This window comes from Oncorhynchus keta, chromosome 4, assembly GCF_023373465.1.
Source record: "Oncorhynchus keta strain PuntledgeMale-10-30-2019 chromosome 4, Oket_V2, whole genome shotgun sequence".
NCBI lineage: Eukaryota > Metazoa > Chordata > Actinopteri > Salmoniformes > Salmonidae > Oncorhynchus > Oncorhynchus keta.
In genome coordinates, this window is record NC_068424.1 from 47,368,229 (window position 1) to 47,387,729 (window position 19,501).

At 41.6% G+C, this 19,501-nt stretch overlaps 1 protein-coding gene across 2 annotated transcripts in view; it reads left to right on the forward strand.

Annotated features, from left to right (window-relative positions):
- Positions 1-19,501, forward strand: part of ndst1a (N-deacetylase/N-sulfotransferase (heparan glucosaminyl) 1a) — a 99,852-nt gene that overhangs the window by 13,243 nt on the left and 67,108 nt on the right. Inside the window, exon 2 of one of the 2 annotated variants that reach the window (XM_052507638.1) lies at positions 19,004-19,079. The exons of the other annotated variant lie outside the window; for it this stretch is intronic. The gene's annotated coding sequence lies outside the window, so the exon portion shown is untranslated. The remainder of the gene's footprint in view (positions 1-19,003; positions 19,080-19,501) is intronic. 2 annotated transcript variants of the gene reach the window in all.

Sequence of the window (19,501 nt, forward strand, 5' to 3'; positions counted from 1 at the left end):
GTCAGCGATGTTGTCCCCATAGTGAAAGTGTGCTGCTTTCCCAACCAAAAACCCTGGAGTAACAGAGTTACGTGCCAAGCTAAAGGACAGGGTCAACACACGTAAGGCTATAGTAGCTAACCCTGAGGCTATGAACACGTAAAAGGTACTGGGTGATCCTGCCTTCCGAAGCTGACATTTAAAAAAATAAAAATAATGTATTTCACCTTTATTTAACCAGGTAGGCCAGTTGAGAACAAGTTCTCATTTACAACTGCAACCTGGCCAAGATAAAGCAAAGCAGTGCGACAAAAACAACAACACAGTTACACATGGGATAAACAAACGTACAGTTAATAACACAATAGAAAAATCTGTATACAGTGTGAGCAAAAGAAGTAAAGAGGTAAGGCAATAAATTGGCCGATAGTGGCAAAGTAATTACAATTGAGAAATTTACACTGGAGTGATATATGTGCAGATGAGGATGTGCAAGTAAAAATACTGGTGTGCAAAAGAGCAGAAAAACAAATATGGGGATGAGGTAGGTAGTTGGTTGGATGGGTTGTGTTACAGATGGGTTGTGTACAGCTGCAGCGATCGGTAAGCTGCTCTGACAGCTGACGCTTAAAGTTAGTGAGGGAGATATAAGTCTCCAACTTCAGTGATTTTTGCAATTCGTTCCAGTCATTGGCAGCAGAGAACTGGAAGGAAAGGCGGCCAAAGGAGGTGATGGCTTTGGGGATGTCCACTGAAATACACCTTCTGGAGTGCGTGCTTCGAGTGGGAGTTGCTATGGTGACCAGTGAGCTGAGATAAGGCAGAGCTTTACCTAGCAAAGACTTATAGATGACCTGGAGCCAGTGGGTTTGGCGGCGAATATGTAGCGAGGACCAGCCAACGAAAGCATACAGGTCGCAGTGGTGGGTGGTATATGGGGCTTTGGTGACAAAATGGATGGCACTGTGATAGACTGCATTCAATTTGCTGAGTTGAGTATTTACTCCTGAGGTGCTGACTTGCTGCACCCTCGACAACTACTGTGATTATTATTATTTGACCATGCTGGTCATTTATGAACATTTGAACATCCTGGCCATGTTCTGTTATAATCTCCACCCGGCACAGCCAGAAGAGGACTGGCCACCCCTCATAGCCTGGTTCCTCTCTAGGTTTCTTCCTAGGTTTTGTCCTTTCTAGGGAGTATTTCCTAGCCACCGTGCTTCTACACCTGCATTGCTTGCTGTTTGGGGTTTTAGGCTGGGTTTCTGTACAGCACTTTGAGATATCAGCTGCTGTACGAAGGGTGAAATAAATACATTTGATTTAATTTGATTAGAGTGTTGGAGGCTATTTTGTAAATTACATCGCCGAAGTCAAGGATCAGTAGGATGGTCAGTTTTAAGAAGGTAGGTTTGGCAGCATGAGTGAAGGAGGCTTTGTTGCAAAATAGGAAGCCGATTCTAGATTTAACTTTGGATTGAAGATGCTTAATGTGCGTCTGGAAGGAGAGTTTACAGTCTAGCCAGACACCTAGGTATTTATAGTTGTTCACATATTCTAAGTCAGAACCGTCCAGAGTAGTGATGCTAGTTGGGCGGGTGGGTGTGGGTAGCGATCGGTTGAAGAGCATGCATTCCGTTTTACTAGTATTTAAGATAGAGATCGACCAATTATGATTTTTCAACGCCGATACCGATTATTGGAGGACAAAAAAAGCCGATTAATCAGACGATTTTTTAAAATGTATTTGTAATAATGGCAATTATAACAATACTGAATGAACACTTATTTTAACTTAATATAATACATCAATAAAATCAATTTAGCCTCAAATAAATAATGAAACATTTTCAATTTGGTTTAAATAATGCAAAAACAAAGTGTTGGAGAAGAAAGTAAAAGTGCAATATGTGCCATGTAAGAAAGCTAACGTTTAAGTTCCTTGCTCAGAACATGAGAACATATGAAAGCCGGTGGTTCCTTTTAAAATGAGTCTTCAATATTCCCAGGTAAGAAGTTTTAGGTTGTAGTTATTATAGGAATTATACAACTATTTCTCTATCGGTCCCTCTCCTTGTTCTTCTAGCCATCGCCCCCTGTCATTTTCCATTTGTTTTGTCTTGTCTTCCCACGCAACTGGTTTCAATTCCATCAATTATATGTTGTGTATGTAATCCTCTGTTCCCCTCATGTCCTTGTCCGGTATTGTTTATTGTAAGTGCTTGTGCACGTTATGTCTGGTGTGCGTCGGGTTTTCTACCCATTTATTAATTGTTCTGGTTTCCGGTGGGTTTTATTATTAAACTGTGCAGTTGGAAACACAGTTTTTGCTCTCCTGCGTCTGACTTCTCTGCCGCCAGTACGCACCCTTACAAATATAGGCTAGCGAATTTTATTTTAATTTTGAAATATAATCGGGCTTATTTGTTTCATTCGTAGGCTGACGCAAATATACCTATCATAATATTTCCCCTAATGTTATTGCCCTGCCTCCTCTTTCTCTTTCCGTTGTTGCTTCATTCCTTCCTCGCAGTAAAAATGAAATACTTTTTCTTGTCCTTATCTTTATCATTCTAATGACATCCTTGAATAATAAAGGCCTAGATTTAGATGCTTACAGTCCTCTTCATGAAGAGTGATTAAATGGTTATAGGTCTGAATAAATAACTGCTATAGCCTACCGTCATTGTGTGTTTGCTCGGCTTTTAAGCTACCCGTGAGTTCTATTGGCTGCTGTATTTAGCATTCTGCAAAAAAGAGCTTGCATCTTTCTTCGAATAGTCTATTGGTATAAAAAATGCAAAAAAAATAATGTCCAGCAAGCCTTTCCATTCTAGCTTTTGCTGCATGTTGACTCCAAGAGCTAAGGAGTGTTTTTCTAAGGAGAGAGACCAGCGGAGCTCAAGTGCTTTCGTATTGCGCAAGAGACAGAGGCTATAAGTTAGAAGCTTATTAAGCATAACCCATCATTATTTAGCTAAATATGAGGCTAACACTGCATTGAATGTATTACCTGAAAGAGGTAGGCTAGGACATATATATATATATATATAGGGCTATATGTCAATAAAATCAAATCCTATTTTATTTGTCACATACACATGATTAGCAGACGCTATTGCAGGTGTAGCGAAATGCTTGTGTTTCTAGCTCCAACAGTGCAGTAATATCGAACAATTTCACAACAATACACACATCTAAGGAATGGAATTAAGAATATATAAATATTTGAGCGAGCAGTGTCAGAGCGTTATAGATTAAGATACAGTAGTAGTATAGGACATAATACAGAATATACATATGAGATGAGTAATGCAAAATATGAAAACATTATTAAAGTGACAGGATGATCTATTTTGGATGCAATTTGAATGGAGTTCATGGAGAGAGCGAGTCTGTGAGAGTGCTTGCGCATGCACTGATTTAAAGCATTGATATTCGACTGATGGGCTGTTTTAAATCTACAGCAGCAATGACAACAAGTATAATCTTTACAATTAAAGAACAAGGTGACCCCCGAAAGCCAGATGGAAATTATTAAATTAGATGCGCATTCGGTCTTTATATTATTGTAGCATAGGCTATATCGGCCTACCTGTCACAAGAAAAAGTTACCATGATGAGAGGATAGGTCTACATCCATTGTGAACTGCACTCCATACTGAGATGGGCTGTCTGTCCCTACCCTGAGTGTTGATTCATCATGCGGAGACCGTAGAGAAGCAAGATTTAGACATTGCACATAATTTAACAGTTCAATTTCACAACATGCTGTTCATATAAATAATTTACCGGTGTCTCGCAGTTATTTATCCCTGGAAAAGGAAGTGGTTTTAGGCGGTAAATCCCGGTAAATTTCGGTAACTGAGTTTCTGCCATTCAACCCTAGTGCTTAGCCCCCTCCTGTTCTCCCTGTTTTCCCATGACTCCATCATCAACTTTGCTGGTGACAAAATGGTGGTTGGCCTGATCACTGACAGTGATGAAGCAGCCTACTTTTGTAAAAGTGTGTGCTGTCTCTTTATCCAGTAATTACATCATTCACAAGGCAGGCAGTTCGCTGAGGCAGTAGATCATCTTTTGGAGGAATGTGAGAGAGAGACCAAGTAAGTGAATTAATAAAGTTTTTGAAGACAATCAGCATTGAAATGTTTTGCTATGGCTTTCATATTATTACAAACAAAGTACTACGGTAGTGAATTGATGTTAGCTTTAGCAGTCAGCAAGGAAAGTTAGCCTACAAAGCTGGAAGCTACCGGTATCTTCCTCCATTGTAAAGTGAACAGTAATTAACAGTTTGAACATTTCTACATTCCTGCCGGGGCGGCAGGGTACGCTAGTGGTTAGATCATTGGACTAGTAACCAGAAGGTTGCAAGTTCAAACTCCCGAGCTGACAAGGTACAAATCTGTCATTCTTCCCCTGAACAGGCACTCTTCCTAGGCCGTTATTGAAAATAAGAATTTGTTCTTAACTGAAATAAAGGTCAAATTAAATTATTCAAGTGTGTTAACTTCTGTCAGGCATGAGCGGGGAGCTAATATGTGACTCATTTCAGGAAACTAGACGTGTTGCACGGCACTACTTCACAGGAGCGCCATTGATCAATGCAATTTTTGGCAGAAATACCTTCTGGAACATGTGGACTTTCTTGTGCTTTAATAACACAATTGTATGACATCTGTAAATACGAATAAAATTGTTAAATTACGTGCCTAGTTGGTTTAGCCACAAAAAAATACAGAAACCTTCCATCTAGTGATAATTGGCTGAGATAATGAGTGGGCTGGACATGCCGAGAGGTGAGTTCGGATTGGTCTGCCATGTAGCATGCTTCTGTCTATAATATGAGCTGGTCAGCATGTGTACGTACTACAACTGTATCATTTTGCTTTCCACTTTCTGTAGGACTGAGTTTTGAAGTAAGTGGAATTAGAGTATGATAGCTAAGGGGATGGAGAAAATGTAGGTGTTTGATTGCAAATATGGAGACGGATTCAAAAAGATAGCACATATAAGGCTCTTGTATAAAACACCTGTCTCCGGATTACATCTTCAAACTAAGGGCAACCATGGCATCTGTGAGAGAGAGAGAAGCGTACATCCATGTATATGGGTAAGAGAGTCTAACTAGCTACATTTTGGCTAGCTTTTGGCTACAGCTGGCTAGCTAGCTAATGTTACATGTATGATCTGTGTAGTAATATTATTTTTTATCTCAGAGCCATTTGCTTTGCTAGTTATAGTCTAATGTTAGCTAGCTAACATTGAACCTGGTTGGTTAGCTAATTGCAGATTCATGCAGGGTTGTAACGTTATGAGTTGGGATTATGGTTCATTGTTTAGCTAGCTAGCTACATGTCTTTTCAAAATACTCCACTATGCAAGTAACTATGTCAATAGAATGTTTATGATGTCACTGCGGCAACTGTCGATAGACGCAGCTGGTAAATTCGTTCTGGCTATCTACTCTGATTTCAGAGCACTCTCGTCTGATTGTGCCAGAGTGCAGAATAACTGACACATTTACGAACACTCAACACCCTTTGAATATGGCCGGTGTCGGTAAACGTTGGCAAAAGGGCGTCATTAAATGGTTTCCAGCAGCACAGTTGCAGTCACCAATGCTCTGGATAACATAAAAACAGTCTAACCAGTTCTGCTAGGGTGAGTAAAATGGTCAGATTGAGCTGTTCTCTCATTTGTGTCTGGAAGTAGCTAGCAAGCTAGCCAATGTTAGCCAGTTAGCTTGGGTGCTTGACTGCTGTTAGGTCAGAATGCTAACCCTACTTTTCGGAGAGCGAAACGCTCTGAATTTAGAAATGGACAATCTGACAACGCCCTGAGTTTACGAACGCCCAGAAAACACTCTGGCATTCCAGATTAAATTTACGAACACACCCGTAGTATAAGCCAGCCTTTAGTCTTGAAATCTTTGGTTGTTTAGTACATAGCCTCACATGTGGATCTTTAAAGAGATGGATGGGGCTAAAGCTTAAGAGGGTGTCAACGACACTGAATGGTTGTAGACAAAGAAGAGCTCTCCAGTAGGTGTCCCAAAACATTAAAGGGCCATTTTCTCCAAATTGAGGTTATAAGTTTATCAACTTTCAGCAGAATTTCTTTCCCATTGTTCCTTAACTATAGTGTATGATATACTATTTTCTAGCTCTATTTTTATCCAATGTAAAAAAACACAATTTCAAATGTAGCTAAATAAGACCAAATCGAGCCGGTCGGTCACATATGATACTGCCCAGACTCCCAGTGCAGGCTAGCAGTCAGCAAGTGAACCAGGCACGGCGCACGCCATAATAAGGGGTTGGCTGTGCTGATAGACAGGCTTAATCCGTGAGACACATTTGACAGAAGTACCGAAAGTAACACATTTTAGTACCCACCATTTCAATGTTCTAATATTGAAAAAGTAACAAGATTTCAGTATACCGTGCAACACTAGCAAACGGAACATACACGGCTGCAATAATTGATTTATTATATAGATTAATTTGACCATTCGAAGCTGCTATATTGTTTATAACTATTTTTATTACCATAAGTATTCTGCTACATGGACAAAAATCCATGTCGCGATAAATTGCCTGATTTGATGGAATAATGATAAATAGAACGATATGTTTATAACATTAATGTGCACCACTTTTTTTTTATTACCCTTTACTACTTTGAAGGTTGTAGACATCAATTGTCCCATTAACAATCACACATATTAGCAAGCTTATTTAATTTAAAACACATTTCTCTAGTACAGGCTAGAGGTCGACCGATTAATCGGAATGGACGATTAATTTGGGCCGATTTCAAGTTTACATAACAATCGGAAATCTGTATTTTTGGACACCGATTTGGCCATTTTTTTCCCTACACCTTTATTTAACTAGGCAGGTCAGTTAAGAACACATTGTTATTTTCAATGACGACCTAAGAACGGTGGGTTAACTGCCTTGTTCAGGGGCAGAACGACAGATTTTTACATTGTCAGCTCAGGGATTCAATCTTGCAACCTTACTGTTAACTAGTCCAACGCTCTAACCACCTTCCTCTCATTGCACTCCACGAGGAGCCTGCCTGTTACGCAAATGCAGTAAGAAGCCAAGGTAAGTTGCTAGCTAGCATTAAACTTATCTTATAAAAAACAATCAATCAATCAATCAATCAATCAATCATAATCACTAGTTAACTACACATGGTTGATGATATTACTAGTTTATCTAGCGTGTCCTGCGTTGCATATAATCAATGCAGTGCGCATTCGCAAAAAAGGACTGTCGTTGCTCCAACAAGTACCTAAGCATAAACATCAATGCCTTTCTTAAAATCAATACTCAAGTATATATTTTTAAACCTGCATATTTAGTTAATTTTGCCTGCAAACATGAATTTATTTTAACTAGGTAAATTGTGTCACTTCTCTTGCAACAGAGTCAGGGTATATGCAGCAGTTTGGGCTGCCTGGCTCGTTGCGAACTGTGTGAAGATTATTTCTTCCTAACAAAGACAGCCAACTTCGCCGAACGGGGAATGTTTTAACAAAAGCGCATTTGCGAAAAAAAACCACAATCGTTGCACGACTGTACCTAACCATAAACATCAATGCCTTTCTTAAAATCAATACACAGAAGTATATATTTAGGGTATTGCAAACTAATTTGCCAGGGTTTTACGTAATTATGACATAACATTGAAGGTTATACAATGTAACAGCAATTTTTAGACTTAGGGATGCCGCCCATTAGATAAAATACGGAACGGTTCCGTATTTCAGTATTTCACTGAAATAATAAACGTTTTGTTTTCTAAATAATAGTTTCCGGACCATATTAATGAATGACCAAAGGCTCATATTTTTGTGTGTAATTATGTTATAATTAAGTCTAAGATTTGATATTTGATAGAGCAGTCTGACTGAACAATGGTAGGCAGCAGCAGGCTCATAAGCATTCATTCAAACAGCACTGTCGTGCGTTTTGCCAGCAGCTCTTCGCAATGCTTCAAGCATTGAGCTGTTTATGACTTCAAGCCTATCAACTCCCGAGATTAGGCTGGTGTAACCGATGTGAAATGGCTAGCTAGTTAGCGGGGTGTGCTCTAATAGCGTTTCAAAAGTCACTCGCTCTGAGACTTGGAGTAGTTGTTCCCCTTGGTCTCTCCACGGATTTTGTGGAGCGATGGGTAACGATGCTTCGAGGGTGGCTGTTGTTGATGTGTTCCTGGTTAGAGCCCAGGTTCGGGCGAGGAGAGGGAGGGAAGCTATACTGTTACAATGGCAATACTAAAGTGCCTATAAGAACATCCAATAGTCAAAGGTATATGAAATACAAACGGTATTGAGATAAATAGTCCTATAAATACTATATTAACTACAACCTAAAACCTCTTACCTTGGATTATTGAAGTCTCATGGTAAAAGGAACCACCAGCTTTCATATGTTCTCATGTTCTGAGCAAGGAACTTAAACGTTAGCTTTTTTACATGGCACACATATTACTTTTACTTTCTTCTCCAACACTTTGTTTTTGCATTATTTAAACCAAATTGAAAATGTTTTATTATTTATTTGAGGCTAAATGTATTTTTATTGATGTATTATATTAAGTTAAAATAAGTGTTTATTCAGTATTGTTGTAATTGTCATTGTTACAAATACATTTAAAAATCGGCCGATTAATCGGCATCGGCTTTTTTGGGTCCTCCAATAATCGGTATCGGCGTTGAAAAATCATAATCGGTCGACCTCTAGTACAGGCTACTTATCGTGATGAACAATATCAGCAAAATGCCTGTGATAAGTGATCAGTGTGGTCGGTGTTGATCATTTATCGTCCCAGCTCCACTACCAGCCACTTTAATCCCTGTTTCCATGTACATTCCTTCTTCAATCACTCCAGTACCCCTGCACATTGTAATAACGGTATTGTCACTGCACTGACCTGCATACTGTATAAGATCGGTATATAACTGCATTCTCGTTTCTTTTCTTTTTTTGTCTCTGGGATTTTATTTGTTATCTTTATTACTACCTTTATTGTGCATTGTTGGGAAAGAGCTTGCCAGTTAAGCATCTGACTGTACTGTTTTACACCTGCTGTATCCTGTGCATGTGACAATAAAACTTGAAACTTGCTACTCTCTTAGCTGTGACTCTGTTCTGTGTTTACAACCAGGCCAGGTGACTGAGGAATGACTGGCCACACAGGGGGCAATGGGAGCCTGTCAGCTAGTGTGTTAGCCAGCCAGAGCAACATGATAACCTAGTTACAACCTAACCACAACACTAAACCATCTGCAGCATCTGTTGCTCCCCAAAAGCTCCTCTTCTTCCCCCTCCCTGTATGAGAGCAGAGCAGCAGACCACCTTTTCAGACCCCAGCCATTAGCAGGGCATCTGGTGTCCAAGCGGCTCCATCTGCAGAGGCATGTGGCCCCACTGTCAACAACACAGGGCTATGTGTGTATGCTAACGGCCCACATCTAAACAGGTCAGCCTCGTAGTCTGTGGAGAGATACTGTGCACAGATAGATAGAGTGTGTGTTGGGTTGGCTAGGGTCATTTCCATTCCATTTCCAAGTCAAGAGTTGTGTATCGGCCGCTGGAAGATTTACCAGAGCCAATTTCCCTCAGCAAATAGCAGAATTGGAGTGAATGAAATGTCTTTGACCCCCATCTCCTCTGCCAGTATGGACTCTGCCACTCCACTGATCCGCGCCAGTGCAGCATCTGTTCGCCCGCTGTCCATTTGTGTCTGCCCGTCCTGAGTGACACGGGACGGGTCTGTGGGACAGGTGTTGGCATGCCCAGGGGTCAGTACCCCAACACAGCTGTGGCACCTCTACACGCCACAGATCCCACGGGCTGCAAACGATATCACAAGGGTTGTGTTTGTGGGTTCAGGGGGGTTTATTCACGGGGTCTTGATTAGAACGGGATATCTTGTTTGAAACAACATCAGGTGCAACCAGGGCTCTCAATGCACATTTTTCATTGGTAGCACTGGAACCACGTGAAATTTAGGAGCACCAAAACATATGATTTTTAAAAATTGATTGATTTACAGCCTATATTGGTCCTATATGAATGAAATGTTGTGCCCTAGAAACAAATATGTAACACAGTAAAGACATAGTTTATTATAAAAGCTAAAAGGTTGATTGATACCTGTCATTGAAATGAGTCATTTTTGGAATATTAGGTTTCTACATAGTGTAAAAGCATTATTTTCCTATTGAGAAGCATTACATCAATTATTCTGTCTCTTTAACAATGTCTTGTGACGACAACATACAAGAGATCTGTCATTCATTCATTCATTGCTATGATCATTGATCTCTTGCTATGATCATTGATCCCTTTTCCCTTTCTTTCTGTGCCCACAAATGTTTGGATATACTGTTGACGTTATCAGGTTGTTAGCAAGCTAGACAATGAGGTAACACGACTGAACAAAGTGTAAACTAACAACGGGCAAGCAGTTTTGGAACAGCCTACAACATGGTTGATGAATGGAAAATGCAGACCCGCTATAGGAAGCTGAAATGTTGCACCAGTAATATGGGTCAGGTCTTTTGACCTGGTCGGACTAAAAGCCATCTGTTTTCGCTGTAGTAATGCTGCAGTTATGACTCTATCTAATCACTTTTTTTTAATCTAGGGCACTCGGAAACAATTGTACAGCGCAAAACCTTATCATTGCCACAATTATTATCTGGGAGATATTTTAATTTTTTATCTGGTCGCAAGGCAAAATGCTTTGTGGCATATGCAACCAAATTGGTCGCATTTTAGAGCCCTGGGCGCAATACGGCTGACTAGACTCAATGGGTTTTTGGGTCGCAGCTGTGTTCAATTCCGCCTACACCATTTAGATTCCGGGTCAATTTGGCCCATACAGACCCAAGTACATCAGATCATAAATATATGATTTTAACCTTCCAAAATGTGCTCTTTCATGTGCTTTTTTCCACAGAGTTGATAGACCCAACTGTTCAAAATGTAGAGCCAAATATTTGATTGGGATTTATTTTATTTTTTTTGCCAAACTTCATATCACTGTCCCTTGGCCTCTGAACTAGAGTTTGACATGGGAACATTCCGGCAGGAATCCTGCGATCCGGCAGGAATGGGAGTCAAGTTCTAGAGTCATGTTCGGGACAGGACAGGCTCGACAGTCTACAGAAACAAAGGAGTTTTGGTGGTCGGGGTAGTAATATATAATGTGTGGAGCATCATTTTTTTTAAACAAAATATAAAAGCAACATGCAACAATTTCAACAATTTTACTGAGTTATAATTTATATAAGGAAATCGGTCAATTTAAATTAATTAATTAGGCCCTAATCAATGGATTTCACATGACTGGGCAGGGGTGCAACCATGTTGGGTGGGCCACTGACTGGGGAGCCAGGCCAAGCCAATCAGAATGAGTGTTTCCCCACAAAAGGGCTTTATTATAGACATATTATAGACATCAGTTGTCTGGGTGGCTGGTCTCAGACAATCCCACAGGTGAAGAAGCCGGATGTGGAGGTCCTGGGCTGGTGTAGTCTGCAGTTGTGAGGCCAGTTGGCCATACTGCCAAATTCTCGAAAACAACGTTAGAAAGGGCTTATGGTAGAGAAATTAAAATTAATTTATCTGACAACAGCTCTTTTGGACATTCCTGCAGTCAGCACGCTAATTGCTTGCTGCTCTAAATTGCACATTTTAGAGTGGCCTTTTATTTTCCCCAGCACAAGGTGTATATGTGTACATGCTGTTTAATCAGTTTCTTGATATGCCACGCCTGTCAGATTGATGGATTATCTTGGCAAAGGAGAAATACTCACTAACAGGGATGTAAATACATTTGTGCACAACATTTGATAGAAATAAGCATCTTGTGGAACATTTATGGGATTTATTTTACATTTATTTAACTAGGCAAGTCAGTTAAGAAAAAAATCTTATTTTCAATGACGGCCTAGATTAACTGCCTAGTTCAGGGGCAGAACTACAGATTTGTATCTTGTCAGCTGGGTTGCAACCTTTCGGTTACTAGTCCAACGCTCTAACTACTAGGCTACCCTTCCGCCCCCGGATCTTTTATTTCAGCTCATGAAACCTGTGACCAACACTTTACATGAAACGTTTATATGCTTGTTCAGTATAGTTTACCTAATAAAAATCTAAAATAAATAAATGGTCATTTCTCCCTTCCTTAGGCTCGCCTCGCTCCAGTTGTAGCCAGTCACTACTTTACCTTAGATTCGTGCGGAGACATACACAGTTGCACATGTCATGAGTTCATCCGACACTGGGTAAATAGAAGGTCTGCCTTCATTGCCAAAATCTCGTAATGCGGTTGTTATCAGCTGTGTGTGCACTGTGCAGGCAAATGTCTCATTAGCGCCGAGCCTGCCAATCGAGGAAGTTACTATGGCTACTCACACAGAGAGCGCACTATCGCATTTAGTGGATACTCACACTGCTCTCAGGACAGGTCTGCCGGTTTTGATTAACTGAAGTACCTTTTCATAACAGGTTAGGAGAATTTACGCAGCAGATTATGATAATTAACGTGGCAGGTTGGGAGAATTAGGTTAGGCTTAGCAAAAATGGTCCATTATGCGACTGAAACACATCTAGCTACCACCAGGCCTACCCTGAGAACAGTCTTGGTTTCCACTAATGTGATTCTGTACGCAGAGCGCGGTACAGACGGACCAGCAGCTAAAGGAGGAAGTTAATTTCTGAGCCTAAAAATGAGCACTGGACAGGCGGGGGTGATTTTATTTTTATCAAGATGGGAGAGGAATGTTCTGTGATTATAGAACTATTGCATGATCAGGAAAGTACAGGAGATGGGGGCAGGGATCCTAGCTGTTAAGACTGTTGGGCCAGTAACCTGGTTCGAAGCCTTGAGACAAGTAGTTGAAAAATCTGTTGATGTGTCCTTGAGCAAGGCACTTAACCTCAATTGCTCATGTAAGTCGCTCTGGATAAGAGCATCTGCTAAATGACTAATATGTAAATGTAAAATGAATGAATTTTCACACCTGTGTCAACCTCTATTCTGAACATCCCAGGGAAAATATACTTATAGTGTTTTTCAGATTTTGTTATAGATTAAATAGTTTTTCCCCTCATTAATCTACAGACAATACCCCATAATTACAAAAGAAAAATAGGTTTTTAGAATTTTTTGAAAATGTATTAAAAATATTTTAAAACTTCACATTCACATAAGTATTCAGACTCCTTACTCAGTACTTTGTTGATGAACTTTTGGCAGCGATTACAGCCTTGAGTCTACAAGCTTGGCACACCTGTATTTGGTGAGTTTCTCACATTCTTCTCTGCAGAAGAAGGGGAGGTTGGATGGTGAGTGTTGCTGCACAGCTATTTTCAGGTCTCCAGAGATGTTAGATCGGGTTCAAGTCCGAGCTCTGGCTGGGCCACTCAAGGACATTCAGAGACTGGTCCCGAAGCCACTCTGGCGTTGTCTTGGCTGTGTCATTGTCCTGTTGGAAGGTGAACCTTAGCCCCAGTCTGAGGTCACGAGCGCTCTGAAGCAGGTTTTCATCAAGGATCTCTCTGTACTTTGCTCCCTTCATCTTTCCCTCAATCCTGACTAGTCTCCCAGTCCCTGAACATCCTGCCACAACCGTAGGGATGGTGTCAGGTTTCCTCCAGACGTGACGCTTGGCACTCAGGCCAAAGAGTTCAATCTTGGTTGCATCAGATCAGAGAATCTTGTTTCTCATGGTCTGAGTCCTGCAGGTGCCTTTTGGCAAACTCTAACCGGGCTGTCATGTGCCTTTTACTGAGGAGTGGCTTCCGTCTTGCCACTCTACCATAAAGGCCTAATTGGTGGAATGCTGCAGAGATGGTTGTCCTTCTGGAAGGTTCTCCCATCGGGACTCTAGAGCTCTGTCAGAGTGACCATCGGGTTCTTGATCACCTCCCTGACGACAGCCCTTCTCCCCCGATTGCTTAGTTTGACTGGGCAGCCAGCACTAGAAAGAGTTTTGGTGGTTCCAATCTTGTTCCATTTAAGAATGATGAAGGCCACTGTGTTCTTGGGACCTTCAATGCTTCAGAAATGTTTTGGTACCCTTCCCCAGATCTGTGCCTCAACACAATCCTGTCTCTGAGCTCTACAGACAATTCCTTTGCTCTGACATGCAATATAAACTGTTGGACCTTATATAGACAAGTGGAATTTATCACAGGTGGACTCCAATCAAGTTGTAGAAACATCTCAAGGATTATCAATGGAAACAGGATGCACCTGAGCTCAATTTTGAGTCTCATAGCAAAGGGTCTGAATGCTTACTCTATGTAAATAAGGTGTTTCTGTTATTTCTTTTTTTGTTTTCAAAAATGTTCTAAACATGTTTTGGATTTGTTTTATTTGAATCGTTTTTAGAATAAGGCTGTAATGAAACCAAAATGTGAAAAAAGTAAAGTGGTCTGAATACTCTTCAAATCAAAATCTAATATTTAGCAGATGTAATTGTAGTGTAGCGAAATGCGTGTGCACACACACACACACACACACACACACACACACACACACACACACACACACACACACGTGTTTTACAAGTTTGAGACCCATATTTAGGAAAGTAAATGAAGGGACATGGTGGAAAAATAGGAAAATAGTTTTTTAGTGATGTTAAACTCTTTTATGTGTCAAATTGACTCGGAACATAAGGGAAGGGTCAAGGCCCCAGGTTGCCCGTAACAGTTGGACAGTGTTCAGGGGACTGACTGACAGGGAATCTGGTCTGGTCCACAAACAAAAACAACCTACTTTCCCCACTCTGGAGTGTCAAGTGGATGGATATTCCTCCTGAATGGGACACAGGTGGGTGGGCCATGGTGCGTGTGTGTGTGTGTGTGTTAAACCCAGGGTGTGATTGTTTTCTCCTCTTAATGACCTGCAGAGGCCTGCTCAGTGACTCTCAATGGGCCGTGATGGGTGGAGAGGGGCTTGGCTAATTAGAAAGAACTTGTGGTTTTTAAAGCATACTTAAACACGTTCCAAAGAGGTCTCTGGTCTCTTCAGTCATGATGAATCCAGAGACTTCACTCTCCTCTCGCTCCCATCCCCTCTTCCCCTCCACCTTCCCTTACTCCATTCCTTTGAAGGCCTACTGTATACTGGTCTCTGTTTGGAGAAGTGCTTCTCAAACGTGTTGTGTCACACCTAAAGCCATTCAGACATTCCAACGTTGAGATTTTCATATGACCCATCTACAAAGAACATGTTTCTAGCCTCAACCTAGACTTATTGCCCAAGAGGGACTGGCCACAACCCACCACCATGTGGGAAACACTGCTGTAAAACTCGAGAAGAGTAGGGCTGTTGTAATGCGACTCTTGGTGTCCCCTCCGTCCCCCTGTCACCCTCCTCTAACCCCCTGCCCAAAGGCCCAAGGAGCCAGGGGTCATCCAGTGTTTTCCATTATCGCCTAATCAGCCTTTTACAGACTCATTTTCCACTTCATATTAACTAGGCTACATTTCATTTTAAAAGTTCAAATTCGTTAGTCCGTCAAGTCCTCTCCCGCTATAATGAACGATGTGTATCTTCTGGTGATCTATTGACAGGATAGGCGCCTGACAGTCACAACACAAGCGATGACAAGGAAATGTAGCAGAGAGGATAAGGCGAAGCGAGCTGTTTCACTCTCGCTAAAATCTGTCCTAAATGAGCCCAATGTGTTTCTATTAGCTTTTTTTGGACCTAAGCTTGTCGCATGCCTTCCTGGCTTTGGGACAATGACTTCCATTCTTAGGGCGGAGACATGAGCATCTCGTCAATATATTTGTAGTCAACTTTCTTTATACTGAGGAGGGAGAGAGAGCATAATGCTCGTGAATTTGCACGTTCCATGTAATGTAAGTGGTAACGGTGAGTAGAAATCCGTGACTTTTCTGTCACGTTCATTTATTTTCTTTTGCGTGTTTCACATAGTCAGCCACGCAGAGTCGAGGCTATTTACTGTGCGTTGATTGACAACTGAACAGCGAGTGTTGACTAGTTTATAAAAGGCGTCGAACTGACTGAATGAAGTCGATCTCGTATATCCCTTTGCCATTCATAAATCATGCAGCGTGGTTAGATGTCCAAGGTATCGCAATGGGACAAGTATAACCAAAGGATTTTTAGGTTTCCTTTCCTAGGATGTCGGGGCTTAACACAGAATTCAACAATATAAAACATGTATTGACTTAGTAGGGAATCAACTAAATGATTTGAAAATGAATTAATTTGGCCAAGTTTATCATAAGCCATGAACAGAATGCATCAGGGATTTATTTGTATTTCCAGCAACTTTCTGAAGAGGCAACGAGAGCGGCCGTGTCTCTGTGTGTGTGCGGTGCGTGCGCCTACCACTTTGTGTAGCCATTAGCAATGATGCTAATAGAAACATTCCTCTGTTAGATGGAAACGCTTTCCCAAAAACCTTCTCAATTATAGGGTAGCCTACGCTTACCTGACAGAATGATATCATGATTATTTGAATCAATCCAGTGGGTATTTGTTTTGCAAACTCTACTTTCACATGTGCACTACAAAAACACCACTAAACAACAACCTTTTGCTAGGGGCGCACTTGAAATAAAGAGGAACTACACCGCAAAATAAAAATATCTCAGATTTTTTTTCTTAGACCTCAAAAGTGGATTGCTGATGTGGTTTATCTATTGTTGTGGACTAAGTGTGATTTTGAGCGCAAAAACCTGGAAAAAATCAAAACCTTTATTTTATTTTTCAAGATAATGTGGGCTATTTACTTCAAATCAAATCAAATTTTACTTGTCACATACACATGGTTAGCAGATGTTAATGCGAGTGTAGCGAAATGCTTGTGCTTCTAGTTCCGACAATGCAGTAATAACCAACAAGTAATCTAGCTAACAATTCCAAAACTAATACCTTATAGACACAAGTGTAAGGGGATAAAGAATATGTACATAAAGATATATGAATGAGTGATGGTACAGAGCGGCATAGGCAAGATACAGTAGATGGTATTGAGTGCAGTATATACATATGAGATGAGTATGTAAACAAAGTGGCATAGTTAAAGTGGCTAGTGATACATGTATTACATAAGGATGCCGGCATAGATGATATAGAGTACAGTATATACATATACATATGAGATGAATAATGTAGGGTATGTAAACATTATATTAGGTAGCATTGTTTAAAGTGGCTAGTGATATATTTTATCATTTCCCATCAATTCCCATTATTAAAGTGGCTGGAGTTGAGTCAGTGTGTTGGCAGCAGCCACTCAATGTTAGTGGTGGCTGTTTAACAGTCTGATGGCCTTGAGATAGAAGCTGTTTTTCAGTCTCTCTGTCCCAGCTTTGATGCACCTGTACTGACCTCGCCTTCTGGATGATAGCGTGGTGAATAGGCAGTGGCTCGGGTGGTTGTTGTCCTTGATGATCTTTATGGCCTTCCTGTGACATCGGGTGGTGTAGGTGTCCTGGAGGGCAGGTAGTTTGCCCCCGGTGATGCGTTGTGCAGACCTCACTACCCTCTGGAGAGCCTAACGGTTGTGGGCGGAGCAGTTGCCGTACCAGGCGGTGATACAGCCCGTCAGGATGCTCTCGATTGTGCATCTGTAGAAGTTTGTGAGTGCTTTTGGTGACAAGCCTAATTTCTTCAGCCTCCTGAGGTTGAAGAGGCGCTGCTGCGCCTTCTTCCCGATGCTGTCTGTGTGGGTGGACCAATTCAGTTTGTCTGTGATGTGTACGCCGAGGAACTTAAAACTTACTACCCTCTCCACTACTGTTCCATCGATGTGGATAGGGGGGTGTTCCCTCTGCTGTTTCCTGAAGTCCACAATCATCTCCTTAGTTTTGTTGACGTTGATTATTTTCCTGACACCACACTCCGAGGCCCTCACCTCCTCCCTGTAGGCCGTCTCGTCGTTGTTGGTAATCAAGCCTACCACTGTTGTGTCGTCCGCAAACTTGATGATTGAGTTGGAGGCGTGCGTGGCCACGCAGTCGTGGGTGAACAGGGAGTACAGGAGAGGGCTCAGAACGCACCCTTGTGGGGCCCCAGTGTTGAGGATCAGCGGGGTGGAGATGTTGTTGCCTACCCTCACCACCTGGGGGCGGCCCGTCAGGAAGTCCAGTACCCAGTTGCACAGGGCGGGGTCGAGACCCAGGGTCTCGAGCTTGATGACGAGCTTGAAGGGCACTATGGTGTCAAATGCCGAGCTGTAGTCGATGAACAGCATTCTCACATAGGTATTCCTCTTGTCCAGATGGGTTAGGGCAGTGTGCAGTGTGGTTGAGATTGCATCGTCTGTGGACCTATTTGGGCGGTAAGCAAATTGGAGTGGGTCTAGGGTGTCAGGTAGGGTGGAGGTGATATGGTCCTTTACTAGTCTCTCAAAGCACTTCATGATGACGGAAGTGAGTGCTACGGGGCGGTATTTTTTATGTTTCAATAAAATGCATAATTTGATGAACAAACATTGTGGCAATTCATATATTGCAGCAAAACTGTAAGTTAGACTTTAATCTCAAGAGAACACCGGTTAAATGTAAAAAGAATAATAATTTTAAAAAAGCAGGCCACCAAAATAGAGCTCCTTCTGCAGAAAATGTAGAACCCTGTCATGTTCTGACCTTTATTTCCTTTGTTTTGTATTTATTATTTAGTATGGTCAGGGCGTGAGTTGGGGTGGGCAGTCTATGTTTGATTTTCTATGATTTGGGGATTTCTATGTTTCGGCCTAGTATGGTTCTCAATCAGAGGCAGGTGTCATTAGTTGTCTCTGATTGAGAATCATAATTAGGTAGCCTGGGTTGCACTGTTTGTTTGTGGGTGATTGTCTATGTTGATTGCTTGTTTCAGCACAGTTCGCATTAGCTTCACGGTTGTTATTTCGTTTATTGTTTTTGTATAGTGTTTCAGTGTTCAGTGTTCTCTTTATTAAAATTCATGATGAACACATACCACGCCGCATTTTGGTCCTCAGATCCTTCTCGCCTCTCCTCTTCAGATGAAGAGGAGGACGACCGTGACAAACCCAGGCAAGACCCCACCGGCACAGGGTATGTCTGGCTGGCTACTTTTTCTATTTGGCTGGCTACTCTCATGTACTTGTGGGAAGAAATTGTCATCTTGTCTGTGGTGACGTCACCATCCCTCCGGTGTTGAGTAACGACACGTAGGTGTGCTCTGGACACACACACACACACACACACACACACACACACACACACACACACACACACACACACACACACACACACACACACACACACACACACACCCTGAAAACTCTCATCTCCTCTTGGAAAGGGGTGTAGGGTGAGGTAATGGATCGTTGAACCCCGGTAACCCTCCATGTTTGGGTGTCTCTCTGTTAGTAGTAGCTGCTATCTCCCTTCTGATCTTATCGTGTGTGTTTAACCTTGTGAACTCTACAGATGTTGAAGCTCCTGGCCTGTATATTAGTACCATACAGTAGATC